At 36.3% G+C, this 14,379-nt stretch overlaps 1 protein-coding gene across 18 annotated transcripts in view; it reads right to left on the bottom strand.

Moving 5' to 3' along the window:
- LOC123674454 (CUGBP Elav-like family member 4) overlaps window positions 1-14,379 on the bottom strand; it is a 645,081-nt gene that overhangs the window by 420,772 nt on the left and 209,930 nt on the right. The window lies entirely within an intron of this gene.

The raw sequence follows: 14,379 nt of genomic DNA, 5'->3' as shown, positions 1-14,379 counted from the left end.
CCGTCCGAGGAGTTCTTCCCCCTTCTCTCGTGAAAGTTTAAGAAAACTTACGATAACGGAATTCTTTTCCATGTTGTTGCGTCCCAGCCTCCCTTGAATGCCGTTCAGAATGGCTCCCAAATACCGTCTTCCTTCTTCGGAAAGGAACTTTCTGGAAGTTCGAGGCGACTCAATTCAACTCCGCTAACTAGGTGTTGAAGATGCGAACTCATGACAATTCAGGGTAGGATAATTTTTCGTCGCCGACTCGCAAAAAGTCTTGCACCTACTTCTGTATTCTTTGCCAGTAATTTTTCAGATAAAGGGACATTAGATCGTTTCACTTTTTACTAGAGAGAAATATAAAACACTGCAATTTCTTATTATAGTTTGTTATTTCCACGTGGAATATCTCTAATCGTTGAGAATCAAAACCTTCACTTTCTCATATATTTTCTTATATTCGTCTAGAAATACAATTGCAACTGATGAAATATAAAAATTTTGATCATCAAGTAGAATCAGTCAATCGTTATTATCCAAAATAATCATAAATTGAGTCCCCATCAACCAAAGATAAAATCAAATTCGAGAAAATTGTCATTTAAATTTCAAATGATGATTTGCATATTCATTTCACAGAAGAGTAAGAAAAGATCTATGAGTATGCTTGTTGAGATTGATAAATTCTATTTCGGTCGGAACTAACGCGCATGAAATTTAAAAATGGAATAAATAATGCTTTCAAAACTCATTCGAGTCCACTAGAGAAATTTTACGTCGTAAAATTAAATCATTATACCTAATTCATAACGTTCGAACGAAATCGCCCTTTTTCGACCTGAAAGGGCACCTGGAGCTTTCGCGCGTTAAAGACGGAAATTACTGTCGGCTTTTCAATCATTAGGAAAGTTAGGAAAGCGTTATTATTATGCTGTCCGCCCCTAATGCAGACGTGAAATGATTTTTCACGGCATCAAAAAACAAACACTAGCAAGGAAATAACTTCGGACCTGCCGAGTATTAACGTTAAGGATTGGAGCACGCAAAGTGATGCTCAGGTCTTTTTCAAGAGCGGCAATCAGAGCCGTTCCTTTGATAGCTGAAATTAGGGAGGAAACAATCTTGACCTGATTTTTGACGGGGGCAAACTCGATGACCACTTTTCAACGTTGAATCTGAGGTGAGTTGATGAAGAGGCGAAGTGTTGAGGATGCTTACCTGAAAGAGAAAAAGGAAATTAGTTTATTGGTACCTAATGGTAATTAATTGTATTGATATTATGGTCATTCAGTGTTGAAAAATAATGACTTTTGTACTGGCATGCTGATGAATTGTCTTAGCCTTACAAGATCGATTTTTATAATTCTTTTCGAGTTTTCAAATTCTGTAAGTGGAAAGTTTTTGTTTATTTTGAGAGTTATGTTTTATACATTTATTTATTGTAACTTTTGTAGTAGCCCTGATGATGGAATAAAATATTCCGAAAGCTTGGCAGAAGAATAAAGAACATTCAAGAAATTTAGGTCAATTCCCTTATTCACGCTTACCTAATGGTAATATCAATAATATTTTGGCGTCCCAGAATTCGTAGAGTTCCTCGTTATAACTTAAAAAAGAGGCGTTATCTTGTGGTAAATTGTTGTGTGAAAACTTGAAATGGAATGTAGCATATTAAGTATTGAGAAAGCATGCATATTTTACAGATCGCATATAATTTTTGTCAATTCAATATCAATAGTTCTTAAGAGGCAATAACAACAAAAGGGACTGTACAGTTCAAAACGAAATTAGAGATATTTTTTCTCACAAATTCCCGATTTTGTTGGGGTCTTGACGAATTATTCTCTTTAATTAATAATAGACATTGAAGTATTTCAATATTTTTGATTTTGCGAATGGAAAAAATTATGATAATTTTGGTAACTACTCGTTTTTCGCAAAAAGATTGACAAAGCGCTTATGTATTTTGAACATAATCGTCAAAAAGTCCATCTAAAATCATCGCAAGAGAAACAAAATTCTGATTTTGTGAAAAATCATAAAATGACTCGTAAAGTACTTCCTTTGGATGAAAATTGGAACTATTGTAATATCTCCAACTTCACGAAGCACCTAATCGTTCTGGCATTACCACACATTATTTTTGACCCTCCTCTCAGGGCAAATATGAACAGATCACGTGATTGCCATGTAGTGGTGTTCCCTCTGGAAGTTGGTGATCCTTACGTCGTTTTTGCGAGGCACCACTATTTTTTCTTGATTTCTAATGACTCGATATCCAGCTAATTACTGAACAGTCTAAAGTGATATTTAAGTTCATGTGAAAACCATTCATGTGAACACATGAAAAATTATCTCAAACGATTATTGTACTCACTCAATGTGTACGAGTAATTTCATTGATAAATAAATCAAATTTTTCACTATTTCGGAGACTTTGGTAAATGAGTAAACATGTCATGACAAATCAAACTGATTGAATTGCTGCTGCAAAAATCATGAATCATAATTTCTGTTCAATTCTGGTTGATTTCTGTTCTCAGAAAAAATGATATGTTTCAGAGAAAATACCTACGTTTCATTGACTCTCAAGTTCCCATTTTGAATACAGAGTTATATGGAAGAACCTATACCAGTGAGTGTATCCCAATGTTTTTTCTGTCTTCTTTCTTGATGAAATTCTTATATAAGCACGTTTGCCCGTGTGCAATAGCCACTGTAATATTTCACTCAATAAATCTCTACCCTAAATATTGAAAATACTTTTCTTTTTCGACTTTATTTGTTTACATGGTCACCTCCATCATGAACACTTCTTTTACTTCTCAATCTCTATCTTGTGGAAAGATTTGTTTTTGCTTTCCAAATTGTATTCAACCTCGAGAAATACTTTTTCATTATGAGCAGAGTCTGAATAACACTTATCGAGTAATTGCTTGACACACTCGAAATAATGTTAAGAATTGCCTTCGAATTCTTAGAATTCGAACACCAAATTCTTTTTCAACCCACAAGTGATCACCTGATCACAACGCAATTTACTCTATATACATAGGCATGCCAACATCCCTAATCACACAAATTACCTTTTCACTTCTCTTCAAAATCCTGACTAATTGAATCACCTTCCATGACCTATTCAAAGGTAACATTCAAAGAACCATTAGGTGGTATTCCATACTGATCCACTCCGAGATAGCCATCGATTTCATCCTCTTTCGCTGCCTCAACTATTCCAGAGCATGATTGCGTTTTCTGCAGATCTGGTGAATAACGACCAGCATCCGGAAACAACGTTCACATGGCTTCCCGAATCCGAATCCCAAATCCAGACTATTAAAACGGAAAATCTTCATTCGGGCGCAATTACCATACCCGACACGTTTTTCAGCGAATATCTTACACAAGCGCTGCGATAAAAGTTCCAACTCATTTGAAAGCAATTAAAAATCGCGCTGAGCCGTAATGTAGCGATATAAATGCTACATAGCAATTTATACGAGAGAGATCGAGGGAACGTCTTCGCTGCATTAATTCAACTTGTCCTGATGAGAGTGCTCGGTAATAAGTGAGAATTATTTCGAGCATAAACCACAAATGGCAAACGGGGATTTGCATTTTTACAACGGCGTTATTATCTGGCAGACAAGTGGCAGTATTTCGCATACATGAGTAAATATAAGAGATGTTATATTCCCTTCTTTATTTGTTTTACAGACTCTGAATTACTTGGCAGGATTAGCAGGGCTTTTTTTCATTTTGGGAGCGCTAACAATTTTTTTCAAATGTATTTTGCTTGAATGAATTGAACTTAATTGAATTGATAAGGGCAAAACTTTGGTTTGCGGAACAAGATCTTTATTCAGTTTTCCAGAAAATCCATATGGATTCATAAAGCTTCGATAATAGATCAATTATCCAGATCTATAGGTTATTTTAGTTTTGTCATCATCAACATCATGATGGAGTGAACCTCTAATGAGCATTCAAAGCTACCCCATAAAGCTTCCATTTCTTCCCTTCATATGAATATATCGTCATGATTTTCAGTTATAGTTCATCCAGTCACTTGAACTAGTTCATAAAAATCCTTGGCCAGATGTCCCTTTGAAGTGAATACCGCAATCCGTTAAATACCGCTAAATACTTGCTAAAGTATTGTCAGACAATAAATTCACTGGCCCCAAATGAATTTTTTGAAACTTGGACAACCCTTGCATAATCGAAATATTCTGCTTCCTCCAAGTGACTTTGGATATACTATACCAGAATCCAGTGATATTGAATATAATCAACTAACCAATGACAAAGGCCACAAGACTAGACGTGAACCTTTCTGTCCGCTTAGAAAACAGAGCTGGAGGAATACACTCGTACTTAGAAAAATCATCTCGAAGTGGTAACCAGAGCATTCATGGAGGTTGTTAGATTTGCCAATATGATAGACGATCAACTCAATAATTTTCATGTAGGATATATAACAAAAGAGCGTATTGATCATAATTCCTAAAAAATCAATCCCTATATCCAATTCAATCATAATAGGTATAGTATAAAACTTGTGGTGAGACTTGGATTGACGAGATTGACAAACGAACCCTGTCAATAAAATCGAGACGAAACCAGTAAGAGCCAATGGAAGTGGTTGTACAGAAGATAATGAGGCTGCCAAAAATCAACTGGAATTGAAAGGGAACTTGTATCTAGTCAAACCCAAAAAATTCGATCATACTTCAGCCTGAATTTTACACGCTTATTTTGAAGGATGAACTGTCATTTATGATACATAGTTTATGATTCATCTTCCAATTTCTTGTTCTTTTCTTTAGGTGGTAGTCTATGTCACACAGCATATTATGTCTGGTTGTTTTATCCCTCAAAAATACTGAGACGATTCACAAATCCTATGGCACAACAGGCAACAAATAAATCCATTCTTAATTCAAGCTGGAAGACTGACCAAACCTCACAACTCCATTGTTTACCCAAAGTCTTCAGTCTCAAACAGAGCAGACATTTAATATTGTTAGGTAAACCTTCCATATTTCGGATTCTTCCTACTGAGGCAGACGAAATGCCGAAACCGCTCACTTTGTGAATTGTAATGAGTCGTTTCACAACAAAGGAAGACCACAGTTTCGTATATATCGAATTCATTCAAAGAGGAACTTTGTATTTATCCTGAGTATAAGGATACTCTTTCCCAAAACTAATTTGAACCCAAATTGGAATGAAATAACATGGAAGCGGCACAATTTGCATCGAGACCGGTGGCGGCGCGCTGAGTTTATTTCAGATATTTTTCGGAGTATGTCGAATTCAGATTATGTAGATTTTGGTATATTGTTTTTATCCCGGCAAGAGCTTAGGGCTGTTTGTTCAGTTCCGAAATCGATATTTGCTCATCTTCGAACTCGGAGAGAAAGGTGGTTTTTTTGAATTGCCTTCCCAATCGGTTGGTTAATTATACGTGATAATGGATTTCCAGGAACGTTTTCATGCTTTTTTATATATAAATATCTATTGAATTACCCTCAGTGCCTTTCAAACGTATGTGAATCTAGATTATATATAATTTCAATGATTGATTGGCCCAGAGATGAAAAACCCTTACTTCCTGACCAAAGGTCGGTAGCTCGAGCCCTAAGACGGTTAAATAATTTTCTATTAATGAAGACGGTCCAAATTCAGTGTTCGGTGAATAATTCAACAGAGCAGTAGCGATACTGGATTAAAGCTAAAGGTCGTTGACTTGGAGGCATCCTTTCAAATGCAACCAATAGATTTATATTTATAAATAAAATTCTGAAGCTGACCAGTTCTGTAGCTATTTGTTCAGTTGTTTCTATTTTCAATTTGAGGACAGACAATTGCATTTGCCAAGTGGTCTCCAGTCCAGGGAAAAATCAGTGGACGAAGGAACATTGGTAGACCCCGTATGTCCTGGCTTAAGAACCTGAGGGACTGGTTTAACTGTAGTAGTGTTCAATTGTTCAGGACTGCAGTCAACAGGGTCCGGATTGCTGTGATGATAGCTAACCTCCGATAGGAGATGCACTGCAAGAAGAAGAAGAAGTGGTCTCTGCAGTAGATAAGTTAATCATACAGACAGTGATTCATCAGCATGGGTGATGATGAACTCCAATGGCTTCTTCTAATCCTGTGCTCTCACTGCTAAACTGCTGCTTCTAGTGTTCTTTTCCAAGGCAATAGGTTTAGGTTCAGCAGGAGGTCATTAAAAGTAACCCTCAAAGCCCTTCTCGCATGTTCATCAGCTTGCTATGCCCTGCCACCCTCAGTAATGGCAATCTGGTACCTGGCAATTAGATACCTCTCGCCAGATAGTTTACAACAGCATTTCCATATCACCAGAAGAAGAGCTCCAACTTGTACGCATCTGAGGCCTTATGGAGAACGAAAATCAGTTATTTCCTGGACAAATTTAAGGCACTAGATCTCATTCAAGACATTGGGCCACGTTGCTGTTTTTCAATTGACTCAGAGTTTTTCTCTTGAAATATTCCCAAAAGTAAATTTTGAAGCGAAAACCCTTTGTGCCAAGTCCAATGATGAATTCCACAAGATGTGAAATGAAAAAAGGCATTCCAGCAACCGTGACCCTGAAAAGTAATATTTTTTCCAAATAACACAGGGTATTTGCCTTTGAGTATCTTATGGAATCATTTGGGAACTTTAGGTCATCTTGAATTCTCTAATTTTCATCATCTTCAAATATGAATTTCATATGCGACATTCTTTTATATTTATCATTCGCGATAAAAATAAAATATGCAAAACATGAAGAAGTCAAAACACAAGAACACGAACCCTGAATAATTGAAGAAAACAGTGGCATTAAAGCGAGAAAAAATGATATTTTCTGCCATTAACCTTTCAGGAACGAACCCATTCCAAATGGAACATTAGCAATATTTCAAGCGAAAAAATACGATCCAACTTATATTCATATGGAGTGTACGAAAATATATAGTCAAGTCGGGATAGTCACGTACAATAATAAGACATGATATATCATTGTTTCGCAAAAGGGCGAAAATTCACAGGTTGATGGCTATATATCACATCTTTATGTAGGCACATTATTCTCCATAATGTTGATAACGCGAGTATGAGATTACTTTTATGCGAGTTTTCCATCTTCGGAAACATATGCCGTGCTCACCCGATCCGTTATTATACAGAGTGAGACGCAAGCATGATGTTTCTCGAATTACAAGTATATCTTCGTGTTGAAAAGTTTGTAACGGTTTACTTTTCTCTGTACTACACTGGATTGCATTATTCTGTCCATGGTTTCGTTGACATTGATTGATGTGATGCAGCAGAATGTTTTGGTAGTGTTTTTTGACTGACATTCGACGCTTCATCTATTGGTTGCTGCCAATGAAAACTCCTTGTATTTCAAGCAGATTTCCAGAAAAACTGATCAGAATAAAAACTTCAGTTCTGAAATAGCATGCTCCTACGAACTTAAGAGAAGACTTGAGAGACATTTTAAACGTCAGTTCATAATGTTCAGCATTGACTTTATTGACGCCATTCTACAAGAAAAGAAAATATCAGTTGAACTTTAATGCTTCATTTACAATAATCTTCAATGATCAAATCACAATTATTTCAGATTGCATTGAAAAACAATCAGTCAGTATACAATTTTAGGGACAGGGATTCTCCCTATTAACTTGTAAGTATTGAAGTACTACATATGCTCAGCTGAAATTGGTTTATTTCCATTAATTGCCAAATCTACTATCTACTATGCAATCTTCACAAAGTTTTTATAGCTCCAGATACATCTCAACTTTATCCAGAACAGTTCGTATGTCTATCGTCTTCCCCCTTCTGTATCAAGCTCTCATATTGGAAATATTCACCCCAATATTTACTCCACAGCCAATCTGGCCTGATTTACATAGTTTCCCAACTTCCTGAAGGTCACTTTGTGTATGCTTCGCGTGAGTGAGACGAGAGGATATATGGATCACTGAATGATGAGGTAATCCGACTAAAAGATAGGAACACGTGATCAGAATACAGCATCTTTGGTGAATATCATAGAGCATTATTATAAAACTAGGGTAGGTTGTGCATGTGGCTGAACTATCCTTTAGGCTATGAGGGAGCTTCGAATATCGATTGAAATGTTAAGCCTGTAGGAACATGACAAGCAAATAGAAGTCTTCAGAAAATCTAACTGAACGTTATTTTCGAATTAAAACATATTAGTGCTCCTGCATAACAATATACAGATGAGTTCTTCATACAAAATCAGCCTACGTTGCTACGTTGCCTACGGTACGAAGTGTTGAGTTCTCAACAAGGAAAACACTAATTGCACTTAAAAATCCTTGAAAAACATAAAACCTCTGAAAATGGGTTATGAAAAATTGAACATGATGAAAAAATAAGAAAATTATATAAAGAACCAAACAGAAAAACAAGTAGAATTATGTCTGTTCCTAAATAAGATTATGTTCTTAAGATAAGTCAGACACATCTTAAATGAGGATAGTGACTTGAACGAATGAAATACCGTCCTTGATGTGAAATAACCTGTAGGCAGACCATGTTGAAGGTGGAGAGATTAGATGTAGCCCTGAAGGACTTCCAAACAATGAGTATCTCTGAATCTGGTGCAGGAAATGAGATCACATAGAGGCATGCTGCTGACAAGGCTAGTTATAGACTGAGATATAAATGGGCATGAGAGTTGAAGTTGTAGTAGTAGAATATGTAGATATATCAACATTTTAGTGAATTAGAAACATTGGAAAATATAAATTCCTCAGTATTATTATTATTATTATTATTATTATTATAACGTGATACAGAGTTGAGGCTTAGCCTATAAACTCTAAAATATGTTAAAATAAGTAATGTTGTCACAAATTACAAGCTTACAAAAATATTGAAAAAAAAATTATAAGAAGAAAGGGATGAAAACAAAATTCGTGCTATTGAATGAAAAAGATCACAAAAAAAAAACAATTTAATTTCACAAACACAGTGCATTCTGTGAGGCCCACAAGTCAAGTTTGTTCTTGAAACTGTTCACACTAGGCGCACAAACTATCTCGGTCGGCAATCTGTTCCAAACCTCGAATACTCTGTTGGAGATGAAGTACTGCCTGGTGGTGGTAAAGAATCTATCACGTGAGAGTTTGAACATATGTCCTCTGAGATTATTTGAGTTGAGCACAAAAAGATGACTGAGGTCACAACCGAAGAGACTATGTAGCGATCTATAAGTTATTATGAGATCGCCCCTCAACCTCCTCAACGAGAACCTGGAGATATTCATTAGGGCTAACCTACTTTCATAATCTGGACGCACAAAGCCATACGGTATTCGGGTGGCCCTCCGCTGAACCGATTCCAGTAGAGTAGCATCCCTGATGAGGCAGGGATACCAGACAGGACCAGCGAACTCCAGAACTGGACGAATGTATGTCTTGTACAATTGCGCTGCAGTCATAGGATCGCAACCAGCAAAGGACCTCCCGAAGAGATAGAGAAGCTTTCTTGCTCTGCTCGTGCAGTGTGCTATATGCTGACTCCATGACAGATCCTCCGTCACAATCACACCCAGATCATTGTGAGCGGATACATTTTCAATCAGCTGCCCCTCAACATAATAAGAAAGTCTTGGATTCTTCTTTCCTAAATGTAACACCTTACACTTTTGAACATTTAACGGAAGCAGCCAGTCATCACACCACCTCGCCAGGGTGTTGAGATCCTCCTGTAGGACAGAACGATGGGTTGGACAACTGAACAGCTTTGTATCGTCCGCGTATGAACAACACTGAGAACTCATAGATGCCGGCAGATCCGAAATATATACAAGGAACAGAATGGGGCCCAGTCCTGAACCCTGAGGCACGCCACTCAAAACATCCCTCATTGTAGACCTAGCTGAGCCCACTCTGACCGAAAACTTCCTGTTTGAAAGGAAGCTCCCAATCCAAGCGACCACATCGCCTCGAACGCCCACGTGCCACAGTTTATGCAACAATCTTCTCAGAGGAACTCGATCGAAGGCACGGGCGAGTATGTGGTTGGAACTTTCAACTTCCTCGGTGGCTCAGTTGGTGAGATTCGGAGGTTGTGGGTTCAAGTCCCACTCGAGGAGGTAATTTCTCCGGAACTGAAAAATTGTCTGGTAGTCATCAACTATTATGCTATTCTAGTACATTTTGATTCAGGTTTACCGACAACAACAAACCAAGAAAGACTGTCGTTTTTCAGCTTTTTTTCTTAATAGCTGAAAAATTGAAAAATACCGACCAAGAACTCATAATCAATATAATCAACTCCCTCATTAACGGCCCAACCTAAAATTAAACCCAACAATAATCGACTTCCTAAGAGATCAACTCGTTCAACACGCACATCGTTGAAAAAATTAACGTGTGCGGAGGAAACGTTGAGCGTGAAGTCAAACGGGAGGGAAATCGATGGGACCCAACCACGACTCGTTTATTTTTCATGGGAGCAGCACAAAAGGGGGTGGGGAAAAACCGCTCCGTAGGACTACCATTCATCAATTACGTAACTTCGGGGTTAATAGAAAAAGCCGACCTCGTTCCTTAATCCAGATGTTTTCCGAGTAATAATGAGTTCTCAAGGTGCGTCTTTATTGAATCAATTAAAAACCTGACACGAACGCTGAATGGGAACCAATTCAGCAAGTATTGTTCCACTTGGAAAAGGAAGTTGTACCAGATGAACTATTAAGATAATCTTTTCCGACCGATAAAGCCATGTCAAGCATTTTTTTGAATGTGTAAGGGTTTTTTATGCTCTACATAAAATGAATTTTTTATATATGCAGTGACACTTTTTAACACTGATTGACATTATGAAAGATCTTAATTTTTGTACCTAGTTGCATAAATTAAACTATTATGTAATTGGTGACGACTACCTGAACTCAAAATTAGTGACAGAAAGAACTCTTTTTATTTAACTGTAATAATAAAGATAAGGTTAGGTTAGGTTAGGTTAGGTTACGGGTTCGGCAGAGGTGTAATGGAGGTTTTTAGTGAGTATGCTCTTCAGGAGAGCCTCACAGCAGGTGTCGACAGGTGTTTTACACTTGTCGAGATTTGTCGGGTGTCCATAAGGTGGATTTCCCTCCATAAAAAAAAAAGTTAGGTTAGGTTAGAAGGACGTTATGAGAGATCTCAATTTTTGTAACTAGTTGAATAAATTAAACTTTGTGTATTTCGTAACAAGAAGTTGATTTCAAAATTAGTGACAAAAAGAATTCTATTTATTTAATTGTAATATCAAAGGTTGGGGACATAACAAATTCATTAATTATTATGAATACTGATTGCTGGTATTACGAGGAATGCGCACATTGCATTAGATGTTTCACCATATATTTCTTGGGCTACAATTTTCATAGAATTTTCTACATATCCCCCCGCGAGAATGCGATATCATCAAAAAATGACTTTCTTCATATACATTATTTTCAACTCGAAGAAATGTCAATTCTGCAATACTTAATGCCTAAGGTTGCAATGATTATTGGAACCTTAGGCATTAAGTATTCTTTTCCATCGGCTTCTACCAAGAATTTGGCAAAATCTTCTGTGATACATTACTATTATATATTTTATCAAATTTGTATTTTGATTATTTAATAGCAATATTAATTTCAGATTTAGTTCCTCAAACATTGAGTAAAGTGTCCATAATGTGGAATGTTCTAAATCTTTCATGAACTCAAAATGTAAAAGAAAAACTTTCTTATCAATATGTTTTATTTTCTTCTCATCACACCACGTGTTAATTGTGTCAGGTGACCTACCGTTAAAAAAAACCTCTGCCATTCGAAGAAGAGCACTTTTTGCTCCTTATAACTATACGACGAAGTCCCACAGACTTTTAGAATATTGGCTATGAGACTATAAACATGGCTTCCATCTGAACGATAAAATAGTAAAGATAAAAATTGTATACAGAATTTTAAGATTCTGAAAATTCTAATTCCATCGCCCGAAATGAGAACAACGAAAAAAGTCGATAAAATGCTCTGTATCCAATTTGAAACCAGAATCTGAATAGCATTCTCAGATGCTAATAAGAACACATACCTGTTTCGCAACATAGAATTTCAATTTATATGCTAATAGCGCATGGAATGTGAGGGGGCCATTCTTCATCTTCTTCGCTGTTGTATGAACCACCGTAAATAATTGATTGTCAAAACAACTAATTGACATCTTTATTGGGAATAATTTACAAGTAGTCCAATCGAATGTGCAAAACAGCATGGCAATATATGACGGAATATCAATATCCTGATGGGTTCCAGGCTTCTGTCAGTTTATAACTGGCTCTGGGCCAAAAGAGGATGGAAACGGGGAAGCGACCATCTATGGAAGGTACACTCTGTTTATGAACACAATAAGAGAAGTTCAATTTTCATAACGTTCTTGTTTTTCGTTTTTGTTGGGCATTGTTGAAAATTGGTCAGCTATGTTGAATCAGGTATAGAAAACGTTTGCAAATCATCAAGGATTTCATCTTCTTTTCAATAATGAGAACCAACACACATACAGTCAACATCCAAGAAAACTCAAAACCAATGGGAGTGGCATTTCATCGTCCTTCCCTTATAAAAAGTCAGTATTTAACAAAAGGTTAAATGACATGGAAGTGTCGTAATACCATGAAGAAACTGGCCAGAGGCAATAAAGTAATTCTACTATGGGTACTGGAGCATAACGGTATTGAAGGAAATGAAAAAGCCGATGAACTTGCAAGAAGGGTATTAAGGTTGACACCTCTTAGTTCTGAGACCTTCTGTGGGCTTGGAAAAAACCAATATAAGGGGCGGTTCAACAATAGGACTGGGACAATAAAAAATCCTCAGGAGAAACACTCCAGGTCTTGCTCAGACAAAGAAATTTGTGATGCTCTCACCGACTTATACCAGGAAGATCCTGAAGCTACCACAAGCTGAGCTTGGAACACTCAATAGTATTGGCAAAGAAAACTTATATATTTCACTATTAGGACATCCGAACATCCTTTATTATATCAGAAAAATTTTGAGAGAACTTAAATACTCAAAAGACTTAACTAGAAGTAGAGGAATTCAAAATATCAAGGTTTGAATTATTAGCATCGAGTACATCTAGAGAATTGTGCATAAACAAGATAATCCTAATATGGTCTCTTCTGCGCATACACCTACGCCTCCTGAAAGTTGTTATGATTCAGGGGTTTTCTCACTCGTTTGAAAGACTTTCCTCGATTAAAGTCAATGAATTCATAGATATCTGAATTTATGTTGTTTGCTCAAAATAATATGGATTCCATTTCAATATATTCTTTCATCAGTATGAAATTAGTATTCATATAAAATATTTAGGAGTTCAAATTGACAACAGATACAACTTTAATGCTCACTCAAAGATGATAAAGAAAAAGACTATTTCCAGAGCCACATATTTTGCCAAATTAACATATAGGTCACAAGGAATCAACATACAAACCGCAGCAAAAATATATAAAGCAATTTGCAGGCCCTTGATTGAATATGCTCACCCACTGTATGCAAACTGCAAATCCAGAGCAATGAAAAATCTACAAGTAGCAGAAACAGCAGCCCTGAGAAAAATAACAAGAATGCGACATCCAAATAATATTCTACATAATCCCCCTAACCAACTTTTATATGAAAAGACAGGAATTGAACAGATAAATGAAAGAATTAAGAGACTCAACAAGAAGTTTCATTCTAAACTCATTGAACATCAGAGTATAATTGAACAATACCATGACGATGGAATAAATAAGTCAACAAGAAAACACCCTACACAGGCACTCTTGAAAATTTTGAATACCAATTGAATAATATTATATGTTATAAAATGTATTATATTTAAGTATAAAAAAAAAATGTAAATTAAAAGGCTGAAGGACCCTAGATCGGTGGCCTTTTGTTTAACAATAAATATCAGTTACTACTACTACTAGTATTCAAAAATTCTATTCTCCTCAACTATATAAATCTAAGTAGTACATAGATATCACCGCAGTTGTAATAATAGGACTCTAATCCTCGGAATGTTTCCAAGAGTTACAGTAACTTCAAGTTTTTCGAGGTGACAACAGTACAACAACGTTCTTCGACCGTTGATAAATATCCAAGGCTTAGTATTATTGTTACTAATTCTTCAGTAAAATACTGTGTATACCTACTGTGAACTGGGATCTTGATTTTGATTAGAATAATGAAGCTTAATCAGACAAAATCCCAATAGAATATTTCACACTATTCAAGTACATACATTTGAAATTGTATTCAATGATACTTCACATAAGAACTTACCTAATGGAATTGTGTACCACCCT

Source organism: Harmonia axyridis, chromosome 3 (genome assembly GCF_914767665.1).
Source record: "Harmonia axyridis chromosome 3, icHarAxyr1.1, whole genome shotgun sequence".
Taxonomy (NCBI): Eukaryota; Metazoa; Arthropoda; class Insecta; order Coleoptera; family Coccinellidae; genus Harmonia; species Harmonia axyridis.
The sequence above is the reverse complement of the archived record's forward strand: the minus strand, read 5'-3'. Positions and strand labels throughout refer to the sequence as shown.